Raw genomic sequence first — 7,047 nt, forward strand, 5'->3', positions numbered from 1 at the left:
TTACTATCTGCAGGAAGCAGATTATTTTCTCTGTCAGGACAAAGATTTTTTTCCCCTTGGAATAAACGCTAATGAAAATTGCTCACAGGGGCCCTGATATAGGGAACAACGAGTGATGCAATCGACTAACTATGTCCTAAAAAACCATTTTTGCTGTGAAAGAAAAGCGTATTTCATGAGACTATTGACCAATGCCAAGGGCACCGCACCATGCAACACTTCGGGGGGCAGGGTCCCCCAGGAGAGAGACCAACATGGTCCAAGGACAGACTCTCCCAGAGCAGGACAGTCCAGTCAGGGCCAGAACTTGGAGACCCGGGTCTGGCTGGACAGCTCAGCCCCACAAAGCCTTTCCCTAAACACTCTCCACCGTCTTTGGTTTGTGTCGTCTGGTTGCTTCCCGAGGGCAGAGTCCAGTCCTTCTGTGTCTGTCACCAGGCTCCTGGCTCAGAGCCCTCAACAGCTGAGCTGGCTAGAAAGAGGGACAGACAGATGTCTGAGGCCGGTCCCCGCGCCCCCTTGCCTAGTGTGGCAGACACTTTCTTTGTCTTCTAGTCTCTGTTCTCCTTGTCGACAGAAGTAGTGGAGCCCAAATTTGTAGTTGAACGCAGGATGTGAGTGGACGTCATACGTTCGATCTCTACACTGGGGACATACCCTCTCCCTGCTTTGTCCCCCCTCTCTGGTGGTGGCAAGTCAGCATAGTTCATACTTGCCGATCAGCCTGTGGAACAACAAAATCGAAAAAGTCTGAGACCCGATTCTGTGGACCTGCATTTCCAGTCCTGGAATGCTCCTGCCAGGACTGTACACGAGAGGAAACCGAGGTTCCATCTTGTTTAAGCCACTGTTATTTTTCATCTCCAATGCAGGAGGTGAATCAATAGTCCAACCGATATGCCAGTGAACCCAGGAACTATGAATGAAATGTCATTGCCTGTCGTCCTAGGCACTGAGTTCAATCACACGTCTCCCCCCGAGGTATTCCACTACCAACAGCTCCAAGTAGAAGGATGGCTGTCCCCACTGGGGCCAGTCACCACGCCTGAGGCTTTTCACACATGACCGCATCCTCACAGCCACCCTGCAAGGGACTGAACCCTACCCTGTTGTACAAGTGAGGGAACTGAGGCGCAGAGACATGACCAATCCTCACAGGCGCTAATGAGAAGAGCCAGTCTCAAAATCCACGTCCTCCTGCCCAGAGTCTTTTCTCCCCTGACAGAAATGAGGAGTGTTGTTGACCCACTCAACCAAATGCAGACCAGTTATTCTCTTAGCAAGAGACACCTGCATTTGTGGGAAATGCCTCGGAAAGCCTGCCCGAGGGTTAAGCTGAGCCCTCCAAGGGCTGGGTGATGGGTCGTGACAGTCAGTCAGCAGATCTTACAAACTGCGCCTGGGCTTTTCGACTCTAACAAGGCCTGGTTCCCCACAACCACCCACCAAATGTGGGACTCGGCAGGGACCCCACAGAAGGGCCCATTGGGCAGTGGCCCCAGGTCACAGTTAGCTACTACAATGTTTCGAACCACCTCCAGCTTAATTGCATAAACAGCACTCGTTTTCCTATGTTTACAGAATCTGTGGGTGGAGGACAGAGACTAGAACCTCAGTTGGGGAGACTCCAGCGGCTAGGAGGGACGCTGACGTCTGGGGCTGGAATCGACGCTCCGGATTCTTCACTCACAAGTCTAGACCAGATGATTCAAAAGCTGAGCTCGGCTAGCACCATCAACAGGAGGAGCTACACAAGCCTCATCGTGTGGTTTCTCATAGCGTGACAGTTGGTTCCCAAGAGGAAGTGCCCAGAGAGAGACATCCAGAGAGCAGCGTTCCCAGAGAACCAAGCCAACACTGCCTGGTTTTAGAAGGCACACGGCACTGTGCCCACTGTGCTCTGTTACAGCTCACCCACTCTCGAGGGGAGGAGACACTGATCCCATTTCAATAAGAGGAGTGTCGAAGACTTGGGGCCATGTTTAAAACTGCTACCTCCGTAACACTATAAGTGACACCCCTGAAGGTATCTCCTCGGTCGGCTTATCTATATGATTTCAGCATCTTCTAATGACAAAAAATAACTCTCCTTCCCACAGCCGATGCTTGAAATTCCCAGGGAGAGCTTTTGTCTTTGATCTTGAAGGGATTTTTATTCTAAAACATGTCCCCCAACCCCAGTCATCCTTGGGACAGCACTGTAAACCTCAACGGACTCACCGGATCTCAGCAACTGTGGCTAAGAAAGGAGGAGAGAGCACATGCCCTTGTGTTTCACCAAAGGTCCACCGTGACTGGATGCCTGGGAAGGAGAGAAGGGGACTCTGAGGTGCTCGAGCAAACTTGGCCAATGACTCCACTGAGCCAGAGGCTGGTCTTCCTGCCAGCTGCTGCTTCACCCCACCTGCACTCAGCCTGTCCCTAACCTACTGGCTTCTGAAAAACAGGACCCCTGCCCAGCCCTGTACCTCTAAGGATTCCTCCCAACCTCCCATCCCCCAGTCTTGTGTGGCCCTCTTTGAGAGCCAAGAGCCCCAAAGATCTGTTTTAAGAACAGATTCGACATTCTGCTTTCACCTATTCAAAGCAGCCCCTTCTGTGTACCTCCTGCACCAGCAGTGCAGGATACAAACCATTCTAGGTTTTTTAAAAAAAGATGGGACAGAGGGGAATTCAACACAGGGAATTAGATGCTTATAAAATCACGGGTGGAGGTTGCAGGTGGCAACTGGAAAGGAGGGAGGCAGGAGGTTTCTAATGGAACTGTTGAGATGAAGAACATACCAACATACCACTGTGTCACCATCCACAGATCAAGAATCTCTTGCTGATGCTGACTTCACCACAACTACCATCCCTCACCCAGGACAATCGTGACCAGACACTGGGACACAGAGGCCGGACGCCACAACCACCTTCCACAACCTTGCTGATCAGCAGAAACAGCAGCAAGAAGACAGCCCCCAGCACGTCTCCATGTTCCAAATCCTGCACAAGCACCTTTCTTTTGCGGCACTTAATGCACTCTAGCTGCAAGGGAGTCTGAGCAGTGTGGTGTCTGGCATTCTGGCCTTCACAGGACAGAAGGCACACTGAAGGAGAAGGGAATGGATGCTAAGAGCCAATGCATGTGCCAGCACAGATGACAAGGCAGGAGTTTGCTGTCTCCTTCTCCCAGGAATGGGAGCAGCAGAACTCCCTATGTTCTAGGCACAGTCAGAAGGTTAAGTCCCTTATGTCCTCTGGCTTATTTTTCCTGCCATTGCTTTGCCACCTCTAGAGCCACCAATCACCCTGTGAATCTCTTGGCCTCAGTAGGCTGACGTCCTCTCTGTTGGAAAGTGAGAGATAGGGTGTCACTGGTTCCCTTTACCACCAAGTCCCTTAAATAGTCCCCAAAGATAATTGTTCTCCATATGCAAATTTCTTTACTGAAGTGTTTGCATAAAAGAGAATTACCTTTTCTGAGAGGAAATGGTTAAATCCCCCAAATTATTTGGACTTTCCTAAGTCTCACTAAGGAATGTACCTAAAGATACGGTCTTTCCAAGGAAGGAACGCCCCCACACAGAATTTCCCCACTCCCAACTGCTCTCCTGCCTTCCAGCTGCCACCACACCCCCAGCATCTCCTCTCCTCTCTCTCGGGCATCTGTTCCTCCCCGCGGGAAAGTATCTTGCTCCCAGCATCATTCTGCTTTCATCTTCTTTCATAACGACCTCGGCTCTGAGTCCTGCAGCCCCTAAATAGCATCCCAGGCTTCAGGGGGGGCAGGTGGAGGGAGAGGAGGCAATGCCTTGTTGTCTACCCTTACAGGTGCTGGAGGAGGGAGCTTAGAGAAGGTAGAGTGCAGTCGCATAGTGACAATGATGGGAATCTTCGCATTCGGTTCCTTTTCAGGACTCCCACTAGAGGGAGCTAGAGACCCGCTAGTTCCTTCTTGAGTGACTCCAGCCTAGATGAACACCCACAGCACGCCGGGGACAAGACGTTCAGATGAATGAGATTACAGGAAGAGCATGTCCCATTTGCAAGGCTCTTGTTCTGCTCCTGAGATCATCAGTTCCCGATATTCTTACCAGAATCCTTCATTGCTTCCTGGTCCCCCAGGGCCTAGTGCAATCAGGAGAGAAGGCCCCTGGACTGGATTACCTTCTTTGATTTAGAGCATCCCTATGAAGAAATGAGGGGTCTTCCAACTCCCCTAGCACACTTTCAGAGTGCCTTGGGAACTTATACAAGGGAGTTTAAGCTGAGATAGATGTCCGTCCCTCATTACCACCCATCACAAAAGCGAGAGGGTACGGGCGGGAGGAAGCATGTAAGGGAAAGGAAGGGGGGACTCTGATGGGCTCCCCTGGAACAACCTCCCCAGGCTTCTCCATTAAGTAGCCGTGGACAGAGGTTGTCCCTCCCTGAGGCTGAGGGGAGGGAAAAGATGGGGTGCCTCTCCCATTTTCACCCACCCAATTGGGAAGGTACTGCTGCCCTTCGGCTAACCACCAAGGGAAGAGCTGGTGCACTGAGGCGGCCCTCAGATGCCTCCCCGGAAACCATTCCTCCTTTTCTTAGTAACATTCCTGATTTTATTTCATGTCTACACACCTCCCCCATGCAACTGTGTGCTTTATGAGGAACTGACTCCTCCATGGGTCCTAGGGTGGGCATACAAGACCATGCCCATCCCCGGCAAGTTACACAGTCACAGTGGTAATATGACTCGTCTGGGCCAAGGAGAGTTTTACTGTAGGCTCCTTGGAAAGTCGCTTCCTCACCCTCCTAGAAGAACCTCCCTCCCAAGACTTGGACAGGGAAGCCATAGCCCTGGGAGCTGCTGTTTCCTTTTAGGCCACACGGGGGCGCCAGTCTCAGTCTGATGCAGCACCACATGGGCCTGGAGAGAAACCAGATTCCTACCTAGGCTTTCACCCGTTGAGCCCAAGTCAAACCAGCCCTGAGGTCCATCTGCACTGGCCAATTGGTTGAGCCGATAAATTCCTTTAACTGTTTAAGCAAGTGTGAGTGCAGAGTTTCCTTGCAAATGAAAGCCTCCTGCTAACTCTGGTACTTCTCAAGATTGTGTTCCAGTCTCTTCACACTTACCCCTACCCCCACCTGTCGAGCTCCTGGGCTAGGCCTGGGCGAGGCAGACAGGCAGAAAGCACAGGCAGACCTCACAGAGAGAGAGAGGCAGACAAATTATCCACAGAGTACTAAATGCTACAGTAAGGCAGTGCCAACAGAAATGTGCCATGTGATGCAAGCAGGTATGTGGGCCTGGGGTAGGGCGCTACAAAACCCAAACAAGAGCAGTGTTTGAACCAAGTCTGGGGTTATGCAGGTAAGCAAGGGGCTCCAGGCTGCCCAGGCATGAAGGCAGGAGGGTCCACACAGGCAGGGTGCTGGGGTGGCTGGAACAGAGAGTGCATGTGGGGACAGGATGAGAGGCACAGCTGGACAGGTGTGGCCAGGCAAGGTGGAGGTACAAACTAAGTTAAAGAGACCGGACTTTATCCAGAGAGAAACGGACAACCAGGGAGGCTTTAGGCAATAATGTAATCACAGAGCAATACTGTTCAATAGAATTTTCTGCAGTGATGGAGATGTGCTAAGTCTGTGCTATCCAGTATGGAAGCTATTAGCTGCCTGTGGCTACTGAGTACTCGAAATGTGGCTACTAAGACTGAAGAACTGAATTTTCCAACTTTATTCAATTTTAATTAATTTAAATAGCCACTGGTGACTAGTGACTATGATATCGGACAGCACAGCTTTAGAAGGACTTGGCGGAGAAGATTTGGAGGCAGGGACACCAGTTAGGAGGCTGTGGAAATGGTCCTGATAAGAGAGGATAAGGACTCAAAGACAATGACAAGGAAATAGAGAGGAGGACATGGCTACTGGAGATTGTTAATAACTAAATCAGGAGGTAAGTCATGGTGATGAGCTGGGAGTGGGGAGGGAAGGAGGGAGAGCCTAGCAGGACTCCCAGGGCAGCCTGCATATTGGATGCTTGCTGCATCATCGCTGAGAACAGGAACCCGGGATGAAAAGCTGTGGAGATAACGAGTTCAATTTTGGACGTGCGGAACATCCGGGTGGAGGCATCTGGTAGGTAGCTCTGTATGTGGCTCTGGTACTCAAAGGAGAATTAAACCTGGAGACAGAGATTTTTCAATCACCAGTCGTCACAAACTGGCAGCCCATGGGTTAATTCTTCCAAAGGGGTTACTTAGTTTTTAATAAGAAAGTAGTTCCATAAAGAATCTCTTCATTTCCATTGTTTTAGACCAGCAACAGAGCCAACATGACAACCTCCAGCCATAACCACAGTGGCCAGTTATGACTCAGAAATTAAAGTTCAGAATGTATAACATGATAAAACATACCAAGGTAAGCTCAGATTAGTCTAGTAAAACATTATCAATCTCTTGGCCAGTGCAGCCAATTTCCCTGCAGAGAGGATATTTCAGGTCCTCAGGCTCCCTCAGCTTGGCCCCCAGACCCCGCTCCCCAGCCAACAGCCCAGGCCACTGACCCCAGTTCATTTTAGACAACAAGGGTGCTGGGCTGCTGTAGGGATTGGTCAAACCAAAGCGACCAAAAGAGCTCTTCGAGGAATGGGCTTTTAGTGTGACAACCATGCTGACAGAAACCCAGCCAAGATCTATTGCATCACAAGAACCACGGAACTTTGGGTAAAATACTTGTGGCAAAATTGAAATTCTGGGTTCACATTTGTATCCTGTATCAAATTCATGAATATATTTGGCCATGGCTCCCTGAAGAGGTTTGTTTCACATAAGAAGTAGTTCCAAAATGTGTTTTTTAAAACAGTTTCTGAGGGGAAAAAAAGTGAATTTAAATTTAGTAATGTGGCATTACAGTCCTTGGAAACAAAATTAATTTTATGCTGTTGTTCCGACAAAGTAAGGAAAATGCACTATCTGAAGTGGCATGACCTAATTTTTTCCAAAATTTTTTCCAAAATTTTTCTTCTCTTCCACAGGGAAGATTTTAAATGACATTTCCCAAAGTGTATATATT

This window comes from Pteropus vampyrus, unplaced genomic scaffold (genome assembly GCF_000151845.1).
Source record: "Pteropus vampyrus isolate Shadow unplaced genomic scaffold, Pvam_2.0 Scaffold471, whole genome shotgun sequence".
In the NCBI taxonomy this organism is placed as follows: Eukaryota; Metazoa; Chordata; class Mammalia; order Chiroptera; family Pteropodidae; genus Pteropus; species Pteropus vampyrus.